We start from the raw sequence: 13,383 nt of genomic DNA on the forward strand, positions 1-13,383 counted from the left end.
TTGCAATGTAACTGCCAAGAATGACAGGCAAAAAAACAAGAGGTGCCCTGTGAAACAGCAAAAGAGAAGCAATGCAGTAATACTGAATAATCAGCCTTTCTTTTAATTGACAAAATAGAAGAAATTATGCCAAGGAAATCCTAAATGCCCAACCAACCCTTTTTCAGAAAACATATGTCAACAAGCAGGGTGTGTGTTCCCTTTACTTCATTCACAAAGAACCCTCTACAATGAAAACTGTCACAGGATGTACTTCATCATTATAAAAAGGTTTTGCATTTCCCTAGTGATAGCTTGGCGTAATATACTTTTTATTATTTTAAAGGTGAACACCAGCTTTACACATAACATTGCACAACACTGGTTGGAGCACTGGACTATGATTATGGAGATCATGGTTTGTATCCCTACTCAGCTAACCCACTGGCTGATTTTAAGTGAGTCACACACTCTCAGCCCCTGAAAAACCCATGAGAGGGTTGCCTTGGAGTCGGCATATGTCAGGAATGTTCACAACAAGGAGACCTGTGCAAAAAGTACATCGATAAATCTTGCCTATAGAAAAATCAATGCTTAGATCTCCAAAATTATGGAAATACTCAACACGCACAGAAAAGATCATTTGGGGGCATTTTAAAGCAAAAACGCTTGATCCAGTTGGACTTCAAAGGGCCTGTGGTCTGAACTCTGGCCAGCCCATTGTATTATTAAGTTGGCAAAGACCTTTTAGACCAGTAGGTACCAACTAATGGTTCCCAGGTGTTACGGATATTTACTCGTAGCACATAGGGTTCTCTAGGTTATCATTACCACAGTGAATTTTACCCAACAGCCACAGAAGCCGGTGTAACAAAGGTGCCATATGTTCCATACAACCAGATCCTATTTATATTCCTGCTGCAGCTTTTAGAGCAACTCTAACAGCTTCACATTTTTCATCTCTTGTATATTAACTTCAAAACTAACATATAACCACTCCATGGACACTGTCACTGAAATGATGTTTTTATGGGAGGGATAGAACAATTAAATCAAAGAAAGCACACTGCAGTCCTAACCAAAACTCCCTGAGAAAAGGCAGACCACTGTCTTCCACAGACTCCCAAATCATTCACAAAGCATTTCTGTTGCTTTTGATCTACACATCATATGGTAAGTTTAGCAGTCAAGGATTGTCACAGGCAAGTTAATGGCTCATGTCAGTCCAGAGAGTATAGCACTGGAAGGAATCCCACTGGAGCATTGCAGCACACCCAGATATATGGGAGTCACTCTGGACTGTGCCCTGACCTACAAGAAGCACTGCCTGAATATCAAACAAAAAGTGAGCGCTAGAAATAATATCATACGAAAGCTGACTGGCACAACCTGGGGATCACAACCAGACACAGTGAAGACATCTGCCCTTGCGCTATGCTACTCTGCTGCTGAGTATGCATGCCCAGTGTGGAACACATCTCACCATGCTAGAACAGTAGATGTGGCTCTTAATGAAACATGCCGCATTATCACGGGGTGTCTGCGCCCTACACGACTGGAGAAATTACACTGTTTAGCCGGTATCGCACCACCTGACATCCGCCGGGAAGTAGCAACCAATAGTGAAAGGACCAAGGCAGTGACATCTCCAGCTCATCCCATTTGGGGAAATAATTTTTATTTATTTTATTTATTAACTTTATTTGACCCCGCTACCATCTCCCCAAGGGACTCGGTGCGGCCCACATGAGGCCGAGCCCAAACACAACAATACAAGCAATAATAACAACAATACAAGCAATTAAAAAACATAGACAATAGCCATCTGCCATACTGACATGACAGAATGATAATATATTCCCATGAAGAACCTCTTTTGTTTACAGAGCATAACTAGGGAATGCCCAAGCACATCTCTGGGTATATGTGGTTTCAAATTGCTGATTTAGGGCAACCTCATGAATTTCACAAAGCAAAGAATACTTCAAGGTGATTCTGCCAGTTCTTTCCTAACACTTCATAACACTTAGTATTAATTTGTTGTCTCCTATCCGAAAACTAGCCAAGGCAAAACTTGCTTAACATCCAAGATCAGATAGGATTTAATGTCTTTAGTATAGAATTCACAAATTTACTGTGTTATCTTAAATCCAAGTATTTACACTCATTATTAAAAGGTAACATCATCAATTCACATCTTCCACGCAAATGTCTTAGAAGTAATTACCTACAAATAATGTAGGTAGGTACATCAACTTTTGTAACATGTCAGCAAGGCAATGAATCCATTCCAAGTTTTAGGCTGGATCTGCACTGCCCTACATCTCAGGATCTGATCCTCGAGTATGTGCTTTGAACTAGATTATATGAGTCTACACTGCCGAATAATCCAGGATAAGAAGATAATCTGGGATCAGATCCTAGGATGTAGGGAAGTGTAGATCCATCCTAAGGCTACCGAATCTCTCCCTAGAAATATATGATTCCCTCACTGCTCACATTTTCCCAAGCAGTTGAGGGCCCTTCTACATTGCCATATAAAATCCAGATTATTTATTTATTTATTTACTTACTTTGCTTATATACCGCAGTTCTCAGCCCAGGAGCGACTCACTGTGGCGTACAACATAGAAAAACAAGGTGCAAAATACAAGACACAGTATAAAATAATCCACAATTCATCATTATCAAAAACATCCTCATCAAAAACATCCTCATTACTACAAAAGCCATTCCATATCGTCTCATCGTCAAAACCACAATCCAGTATCAAAACCACAATCCAGTTCAAAGCAGATTATCTGCTTTGAACTGGATTATATGGCAGTGTAGACACATAGAATCCAGTTCAAAGGAAATAATACTGATTATCTGCTTTGATAATCTGGATTATATGGCAGTTTAAAGGGAGCCTGAGACTTGTTTTAAACAAAGCAGGTGTGCAAGATGAGCCCTATCAACTAAGATCTGGCTGTTTGCAGTTCTGTTTAGTCAGTTGTGTTTGCATTGTTTTAATCTGGTTGGTTGTGTGAGTTTTTATCAATTATTATGAGCTGTGTTGAAAAATATTGGACAGAAAATGGGGGTGTTAATTCCTTCATGCACAACTCATAAGACTGTGTATGTATGCACTGCTGAATAACAATATGCAGTACAATTCGAAAACATCACATGCTTTCCAAATGTTATCCAAGTCATGCCAAGCAAATATGACTACTACACTATTCATTTGCCAGTTGAAAGACAGTTTGCCACAAATCTGCCAGAAAACTCGACTTCCTACTCTACCCTATCCTACCCTAGCACTCCACCCAGCATGACCAGAAGAGATTGTAGAGCCAAAAGTTGTTCACTGGTGACAGAAATGGAGAAAATATGTACCTTGCCACATTCACCACATCCAACTGTGCTGTTGCATATTCAGCAGAAAACAAGAGAAATACCTCAAGGCAGTCAATGATATATTGGTAAAAACCCAAAGACGTTTCATCTTGTATATGATTTTAAAGACATTCCCTGGGGGCTACATATGTTCATAAAAAGATTCAACACATAAACACATAATAAAACAAAGCATAGCTTTCCAATGATGAAATCCTTGTTCTGTTTATACACTGCCCATGTTTGAAATATTTGAAGCCGAAACTCTGACACCTTTTACTAGACAAAAAGGAAGGAAAAAAGTCTCCCAATTCAACATATACCTACTGGGAGATGCAATCTTTGCTTTCTATGAAACTATATTTTGGAAGAAAGAAAGAATTTTGTTCACCTTCCCAAACAGTACTGAGTAAACATTCAGTGCAAAAGATCTGCATTAGTATTAGGAGGTGAACTTTTGATTATATATCTTTTGCTACAAAAAAGACAGACTTCAAATAACAAGTTGTCAGAAAGTAAACAGAGACACATGGGGAGGGGAGGGGGAGGACACAACCTTTGGGTTGGCTTCTTGCTATCGCCAGTGCAGACAATTGTTATGTTTTATGAATGTACAATATTAGACATCCAAAACAAAAACATTAACTAATCTTCCTTTGATCTGAAAGGATCCTCACACTGTCTTGAGGAAGGTAACTAGAACAGAAGGTATGGCACAAGGCAACATCTTTTGATATCTAGAGGCAAAATATAAACTGGGCAGATTTCTCTTTAGATTAAGAAACAAACCTGCCACTGCTGGCAGTTGAATTGAAATGACCTCTGACCACTGAGTAGGGCAGAGTGGACATCTGAACAGAAAGAGCAACTGTAAAGTGATCTAATAGAGCAACAAAGTCTGGTCCCATTCTGCAGGCGTTCAGGCTGCCAAGGACCGCCTCCTGATCTCAAATCTCCACCCGGTTATAAAGCTCACTACATGGGCTGCCTGATGACACTATGCCAAGCTACACCAGCAATAGATTGAGTCTTCCACCCCACTGAAATATGTGGTCTTTATGCACTTTCTACTTAGTAAAGAAGGATTCCCAAGCCAGCTGCTGAAACAAGCGGCTCAGTGAAATGGTTCGAGGCTGGTGCACACACACACACCTTCCTCTCCATACACACACAAAAGGGGAGACTGAAAGGGAGGGACTGGTCCTCAACTTGCACCCCTCAAAGGAGTAATTGAAGGAACCTATGTTCCCTTGCCAGACTTGTTGTGCAAGAGGCTCTGCTTGGCTTGCACTGCTTGACATGCGACACACGCTCTCCTCCTGCTCGTATGCTGGAAAGCACGGGAGCTCTGCTTTGCAGATGATCTTCCTCCCTATCTTCAGCAGCTGATTCTCTATGGCTAGGGAGAAAAACAAGTAGACTTCCTCTACCTGGCATGACAAGCAATGCTCTCTTGCTGCAACCAGCACCTGGAAAGAAGGAGGCATAGCTAGCCCAGGGTAGCAATGGGATCAGTGTGCTCCCTTTATTTCAGTGGGGAATCTTTTCACCAGATTGTCTCAATAGATTAAATCTTGCTACCCTCTGCTATATTGGCTATAATAGTGCCCCAAAGGTGTCATACACTTCCTTTTTGTAAGGCTGTTTCTGCCATGGGGCGAACACTGTGTTGCCCTGGGGACACCTGTGCCCCCTCAAGATACCCTTGATTTCTCCCGATTCCTGGATCACTCTTTTTCTGTAAAAATTATATTTTTCAGCATTTTTATGGATAGTGGATGTGGTAGAAGGCTTGATCGCACACTATTTGATATCCTTGTTCAGCTGGTGATGCTCGGGGCAAATCGGATATTTAAAAACAAAGACAAAGCACATGCACAAGTTGGATGGGCATTGCTTGGGAAACCCTTAGCTGTGTACTACCATATGGCATGGGGTTGGTATAGATGGCCCTTGCAGCATTTACCAGCTCTAGGATTTTGGAGCAAGCTCCCAGAACAGGGAGGCATGAGCAAAGAATGGATCCAGCAGCAGTGAAAATGAGCATACAAAATACCTAAAATCTATTGCTAGCCCAGACTAGGTAATGAGATTTATCTATAATTGACCATAATTGATTCAATGGATCTACTCCAGCATGATGTAGTGGTTTCAGTGTTAGACTATGACATTAGAGACCAGAGATCAAATCCGCACTGGACCATGGAAATCCACTGTGTGGCATTGGGAAAGTCATTCAACCTCAGAGGAGGGCAAAGGCGACTCCTTTACCAAGAAAAGCCCAATATAGAGTCACTATACATTAGAAATGACTTGAAGGCATACAACAACTCTAATATGGACTAACCCATAACCTATTAGTGTTTTTGCACAGTCCTCTGGAGATGAATGGGTATACTCCAGTCCAAAGGAATACAACCCTGTATCCAGTTTATCCCAGAGATTTGGGCATCCTTCCAGACAAGAAACTCAATCAAAAGATGTCCTCATGAATCAATTTAGTTTTTTTTTCTTTTGATGTCTGTTACTGGACAACCAAATCTTGTGAGCCCTTTCCATTGCATACCCCGGCAGTGGCTGATGAGAATGGCAACCTGGAGGGCTAACATGCGCGCTCAATCCCTACCTTAAGGAATTACCCTCGGGGAGGGGGGGGAGGGGGAAGCCAAGAGGCTTTGCATTTTGGAAAATGACAACATTTGGACTGTCATTTTTTTTAAACGAAAAGTGTGAAAGAAGAAATTATGCAGACAAGCCCATTGAACTGAATCAGACTGTGCTGTTGAAGAAGTAACAAATGGGCATAGTAAGAAAGAATAGCAGGGAGAGGAAGTCCACTGGGCACATCAATGACCTCCACATAACTTGAATGTACCGACTGTCAAAGAAGCAAAATGATTTGAATGTTGGTTGAGGACCCTGGGTGACCTTGGGCGGGTCACACTCTCAACCCCAGAAAACCTTGTGATAGCTTGCCTCAGGTCCCCAGAGGTCAGCAATGACTTCAAGATAGACAACAACAAATGTAAGAACCCTAAAATAATGCTGCCTAGTCAGGAACATCCTTGAAGGAGCTGGAGGTGGTGACGGCCAACAGGGAGCTCTGGCTGGTCCATGAGGTCACGAAGAGTCAGAAGCGACTGAACGAATGAACAACAACAAGTCAGGAACATGGACTGCTGGTCAGAGTAGCCAGACTTTGTCTAAAGTGTTTTTAGCTGGATTATGATGAGGGTAAGTATTTGAGTTTAAATTTATCCAGGAGTCATATAAAACTGTATAATTTGACCCTTAATCCTGCCATCAACTTACACATGAGTATGGCTTACGTATATACAGTATTTCAATACAGAGCTCAGTCTTGGTGATTTACCGCTGGCAAGAAGCCTGAGCTGTTACAAACTGTCTATAACAGAGCTTTCCAAATGGTGTGGCCGACACATTAGTGTGTCAGCTACAATGTGTAGGTGTTCTGCAGAAATGTAAACAGAAACTGCCGAGTCTGTGTGAAATAAGCAATACATCATATATTTTACAAAATATAAGTGAAAGGTCTTCATTGAATATTTTGTGTTCCCATATACTTTGTTATTACAATTTATGTCTGTGTTTGTATCTTTTATAAGGGATTGATTTAGCCTCCAGCTGGCTAGGAAAACTGAATTACCGTGTCGCAAAATGATGCAGGTCTGAAAAGTGTGTCACCAACAGAAATGTTTGGAAAGCTCTGGTCTATAATTGGACTTAGATGGATATCATTACAGCACACACATGATTTGATACCTCTCCAAACTCTGCAGGTGAGCCCAGCAGTCAGTACCCATGGGCACAACACACTTTAGGCCAGGATGTGGCCTCCCCTACTCCACCTAGAAGGGCTTATTTGATAAGAAAAATGCTCATGCCAATCTCTAATCTGTATCTTTAAGCTGAAGTGGATTCCTTCCATTTTGGAAGACATTTTGACCCCAACACCTGGATCTGAGTGTCAGCTCTAACTAGAATAAATCCATTGAAAGTGGGATTTTCCCACAGTTGACTCAACCATCCATTCAGTTCTTAACTGGGACCTGCCAGTAGGGTGAAAGCAATCATTCGCTATATACTACAGGGTGAGGCAGCATAACTTCCTTTTTTAAAATGCGCGCCATTCAGTCGGTTGAAGACGTAGCGGAGCGCTAGTGGTCTCGTTCGAGAGGTGGGAGTATAAAGTTTTATCTTGATGCAGTTCAGTCGCCATCATGCGTTGGGACAGTGAGGAGCATGCTTTTGCCGTTGAGGCCTACTTTTCGAGCGGATTTGTAGTGGCCGGCCCGCTCTCCAGATTTGGCCCCTTGTGATTTTTTTCTATGGGGTTTTTTTGAAATCCCGTGTTTATGTGAACCATCCAAGGACCCTACAAGATTTGAAGACCAACATCCAGGAAGAAATTGCCAACATAACGCCTGTTATGCTGGCAAGAGTCATGACAAAAGCCAGAAATCGGTTTACTTAGTGTATAGAGAAGAATGGGGATGTCACCTACCTAATTTGATCTTCAAAACTATGTAAAACAAACTTTTAGGTATGTGCCTACATTATAAAAATATATTAAAATTTCTGATTCATACAATGGGTTTTATTAAGTTTTGAAAAAAGGAAGTTATGCTGCCTCACCCTGTATAATACTCCACAAAGGAACCCAGGAACTGATGAGATAACCTCTCTTCTTTGCGAGAATGTGGAAATAAGAAACATAAATCCACTTAGCTTTTGCAGACCCTCAGAAGAATACTAGGAAGGCTCCAGGTGCCCCATATCCTCAATCTGTGCTGCCCACTCACTCACACAACACTACCTGGGAGGGTTTATTTGATGAAAAAGGCCCTTGAGCCAGTCTCCAAATTATATGGATTTCTTCATCCATGCAGCTACCTTCTGACCCAAAAACCTGGACTTGAACATCAGACCCAATTTGAGAACAAAAAAAATTACACTGATGCAGGATTTCTTAAACCTTTTTCAGTTACAGCCCCTTTCTACCTGAGAAATTTTATGTTACTCCAGATATACAAAATAAGTATAAAAACTAAACATTCACTGATAATACATTTGTAAGGCTTGCTAAACAGGCTGATATTCCTTTTGGTGGAATATAGCTGAAGCATCTTCTTCAGTGCCCGCTGTAAACACTGCACGTTGTCTGGAACAGATTTGTGTAAATGTGGTGACGCGTTAAAAAGATTTTACTGGTGCCAAAGTTGGGGGGACCCCAGCATGGAACCAAAAGGGAGGGGGGGCATTTGGAGTTGGGGCTCACAGTTTAAGAAGCCATGCATTAATGGGATTTCCCCACAGGCTGATTCAACAAGACACTTCTGATGGGACCAGCCAGCAGCCTCCATAAGAATAAAAACAAAATCTGTTAGGGTTATATAAATGCTCCTAATATCAGCATCAGCAAAACAAAAGATCTGTATCCAAGTCTAAATATTATATACCGGCGGTCCGCAAGTTACAAACATCCAACTTACAAATGACTCATAGTTAAGAACAGGGATGAGACAACAGGAAAAGAGAGAAATCTATCCCATTGGAAGGGAAATTCACTCCTGAAAGAGTTATTAAGGGGGGAAATGTGTCCACTGAAGCCAATTATCACAGAGGCAGAAAGTGAGGTGAACTCTTCTGAAGAGGGACACAGACAGCAAAAGAAAGGGGGGGGGGGGGTGTTAACCCTTTCCTATGTTATCCAAAGCTTACACACACACAAGATATATATACAGCATATTTACACACACACACACACACACACACACACACACACACACACACATATACACACATATGCATGCACATGCATTCATACACATACACACACAAACACATATACATATATGAGTCCCCTTTGGGGTGAGATGGGTTGGCATATAAATGTCGTATATATGTGTGTGTGTGGCTGCAGTTGAACTTACAATATGTCCCTGCTGTTCTGACTTAACATACAAAGCAATAGAACCAATCTTGTTGGTAACTTGGGGACTGTCTGTACTGATGGCAATGGATGATACTTCAGCATCTCAAAAACACTCTAGGTGCCCCCATCTCCTCACTCACTCACAGAAACACACCCAGGAAGGACCAAGTGAGAAGTGACATTGGCCACCATGCCCACATGCCCTCTCCATCACGCCCACTCCATCCCATGGGAGTGTCATTTGAGGGGAGGGTGCCGTTTAGATCAGTGGTTCCCAACCTTTTGTCCTCCATTTATTTTGGACTTCAACTCCCAGAAATCCCAATCAGATTATCAGGTGCTAGGAATTGTGGGAGCTGACGTCCAAAACGCCTAGAGGATCAAAGGTTGGGAATCACTGGTTTAGATAGAGACCAGGATGATGTGGGCACCACAGTGGGGAGAAGAAGTGCAAAAACTAATATCTATTGGCAACCACTTTCACAGGCCACTGCAGCTCCCATGAATGTCGGACCTGGACCAATCTTGGTGCACAGACCCATGACCAACAGAACATACTGGCGGGGGTTTTTTTTGGGGGGGGGGGAACTAACCCAACCAGCTGGGAGTTATAGTTCACCCAACATCCAGAGAGAATTCTGAACCCCCACCAATGATGGGTCTGGCCCAAACTTGGCACACAGACCCATGACCAACAGAACATACTGGCAGGGTTGGGGGGGGGGGACTGACCCAACCAGCTGGGAGTTATAGTTCACCCAGCATCCAGAGAACATTCTGAATCCCCACCAATGATGGGTCTAGCCCAAACTTGGCACACAGACCCATGACCAACAGAACATACTGGCAGGGTTGGGGGGGGGGGGCTGACACAACGAGCTGGGAGTTATAGTTCACCCAGCATCCAGAGAGCATTCAGAACCCCCACCAATGATGGGTCTGGCCCAAACTTGGCACACAGACCCATGACCAACAGAACATACTGGCAGGGTTGGGGGGGGGGGCTGACACAACGAGCTGGGAGTTATCGTTCACCCAGCATCCAGAGAGCATTCTGAACCCCCACCAATGATGGGTCTGGCCCAAACTTGGCACACAGACCCATGACCAACAGAACATACTGGCAGGGTTGGGGGGGGGGGGGCTGACACAACGAGCTGGGAGTTATAGTTCACCCAGCATCCAGAGAGCATTCTGAACCCCCACCAATGATGGGTCTGGATCAAACTTGGCAAACAGACCCATGACCAACAGAACAAACTGGAGGGGTTTGAGGGGAGGACTGACCCAACCAGCATATATATATATAAGATAGATAGATAGATAGATAAGATAGATAGATAGATATCTGAGAGTTATAGTTCACCCAGCATCCAGAGAGCATTCTGAAACCACACCAATGATGGGTCTGGATCAAACTTGGCACACAGACCCAACATGGCCAACTGTATATATAGGCAGGGTTTGGACGTGATTGCCCTTGGTATATGGGAGTTGTAGTTCACCCTCATCCAGAGAGCACTGAACCCTGCTGATGTTGGATCTGCACCAAACTTGGCACACAGACCCAACATGGCCAAGAGTGCATACAGGCAGGATTTGGACGTGATTGCTCTTGGTATATGGGAATTGTAGTTCACCCTCATCCAGAGAGCACTGAACACTGCCGATGTTGGATCTGCACCAAACTTGGCACACAGACCCAACATGGCCAAGAGTGCATACAGGCAGGATTTGGACGTGATTGCTCTTGGTATATGGGAGATGTAGTTCACCCTCATCCAGAGAGCACTGAACCCTGCCGATGTTGGATCTGCACCAAACTTGGCACACAGACCCAACATGGCCAAGTGTGCATACAGGCAGGATTTGGACGTGATTGCTCTTGGCATATGGGAGTTGTAGTTCACCCTCATCCAGAACCCAGCCGAAGTTGGATCTGCACCAAACTTGGCACACAAATCCAACATAGCCAATTATGAATACTGGTGGACTTTGGGGGTGACCCATGACCAACAGAAATCTGTTGGTCATGGCCTTGAAATCTGAGAGTTATAGTTCACCCACATTCAGACAACACTGAACCCTGCAGATGATGGATCTGGAACACACTTGGCGCACAGACAAAACATGGCCAACTGTGTATACAGCTGGGGTTTGGGGGTGATTTACTTTGGTATACGAGAGTTGTAGTTCACCCGCATCCTGAGAGCACTGAACCCAACTGAGGTTGGACCTGGACCAAACTTGGTGCACAGACCCAACATGGCCAACTGTGAATACTGGCGGAGTTTGGTGGTGATTGACATGGGGGATGAATTATGCATTTTGTAACAAAATCAAAGGAAAGCCTGAGGTCTTTTTGTTGTGTTACCTCAGTGATAGGACCCAACACCCACCAGCAAGCCATGCCTTTTTCAAATCACCCGGGCATCACCGGGTACCCAAGCTGGAATCTATACATGAGCTGTGGATAGGCTAGGCGCGCGCCAACTCACTCACTCCCCCCCCCCAACACCCCCCGCAGAGGCCGCGCGCAGCCCCTGCAGCAAAACCCCACCGGGCGGGAAAGGACGGGAAACCCAAAGGCAGCATCGCAGAGAGAGAGAGAGGGAGAGAGAGAGAGAGAGAGAGAGAGAGGCGCTGCACCAACCACACACAAAAACAAGCCCGCGAGGACAGGAGAGAGATTGCCGCCTTGCGGTGCCTTACCTTGCGAGGCTCCCCGAAGCAAGGGATGGGGCAGAGCGCTTTGGGACCGCGGCCACGGGAGGAGAGGACGGGGAAGCAGCAGCAGCAGCGGTGTGGCGACGCCTTTTGTTTTCCTGCTGCCGTGTGGACGCGCTACGCGAGGCAGAGCAGGAGGAGGAAACAGAGGGGGGGGGGAATATTCTCCTCAGGGAGGGAAGCCCTGCCGAAGGTTTCCGAGCCTAAAGTCCACGGAGAGGAGTGGAGGGAGGAAGCAGAGGAGGAGGAGGAAGAGGCGGCTGAGGGGAGCAAGCGCCTCGTGCGCCTCGTGCGCGCGCCTCTCTCGCGCCGCAGTCGCGAGGCTGAGGGAAGCCAGGGCTCCACTTTCCCGCCAACGGGAGAAAAGGGAAACCCACTCAGAGAGAGAGAGAGACTCCCCTCCCCGCAGAGTCGCGCGAGCCTCAGTGCTGAGGAGTCCTGGAAGCAGAGGCGGCCCTAGATAATTTTCAACTGTAAGCAAACAGTATTTTGGCGCCCCCCACCCAACCAATCATTGATATATATTTTCTGTTTGTCGTGGGAGTTCTGTGTGCCATATTTGGTTCAATTCCATCATTGGTGGAGTTCAGAATGCTCTTTGATTGTAGGTGAACTATACATCCCAGTAACTACACTTGCCGCACTTGCTCCCTTGCCTGGCCCGCTTTGGGTCCAGAGGCGTGCCTGAAGATCCCTGCGTGTGCACCAAAAGTCACCTCTTCTCCTGACTTTCTCCTCAGCCATTGGGACCGAGAGAGAGAGGTGGAGATGCCCACCTTTCCTGAAGGTAGGCATAAAAACAAAGGAGGGAGCGGAGGTGGGAGATACCTCCAGCCGGAGGGTCTCTCTCTCTCTCTCTCTCTCTCTCTTGGTCCCAAGGGCTGAAGAGAAAGTCAGGAGAAGAGGCGACTTTCGGTGCGTATGCTGGGGTCTTCAGACACGCCTCCGGACCCGAAGCAGGCCAGGCGCGGCGGCTCTGTCCCTTGGCCCACCCACGGATTGGGGAGAGGAGAAGAGGCGGGTGGAGCGCCAGGTGATCGGGAAAGGGAGCTGGTCATGGAGAAGGGATTGAACGCAGAGAACGATTGTGCGCCGGCTCTGTTTGCGCACCCAGTGGCCGGGTGGAGCAGGAACGAGAGGGGCTAGGCGAAGCTCAAGGGCCCAGCCCCTTTGGGAAGAGGATCGCCTGCAGCGAGGCAAGAAAGCCGAGGCTCCCCCCGGAATGCTAGGGCTGTTGTGAGCTGAGGGGGCGCTCCTCAAGTGGTGGTCGAGAGGCATTTACAGAGGCGCCTCTGCGCCCCTGGCAAAAAAAAGTGTTCTGCGACCGCTTACTTTGCGTA

The 13,383-nt window shown here is 45.3% G+C and overlaps 1 protein-coding gene across 1 annotated transcript in view; it reads right to left on the reverse strand.

Annotated features, from left to right (window-relative positions):
• PDE4A (phosphodiesterase 4A) overlaps nucleotides 1-12,177 on the reverse strand; it is a 633,870-nt gene extending 621,693 nt beyond the window's left edge. The window contains exon 1 of the mRNA XM_060763616.2: nucleotides 12,029-12,177. The gene's annotated coding sequence lies outside the window, so the exon portion shown is untranslated. The remainder of the gene's footprint in view (nucleotides 1-12,028) is intronic.
• Nucleotides 12,178-13,383: the final 1,206 nt, after the last annotated feature.

The sequence above is a fragment of the Anolis sagrei genome, chromosome 2 (genome assembly GCF_037176765.1).
Source record: "Anolis sagrei isolate rAnoSag1 chromosome 2, rAnoSag1.mat, whole genome shotgun sequence".
Lineage (NCBI taxonomy): Eukaryota > Metazoa > Chordata > Lepidosauria > Squamata > Dactyloidae > Anolis > Anolis sagrei.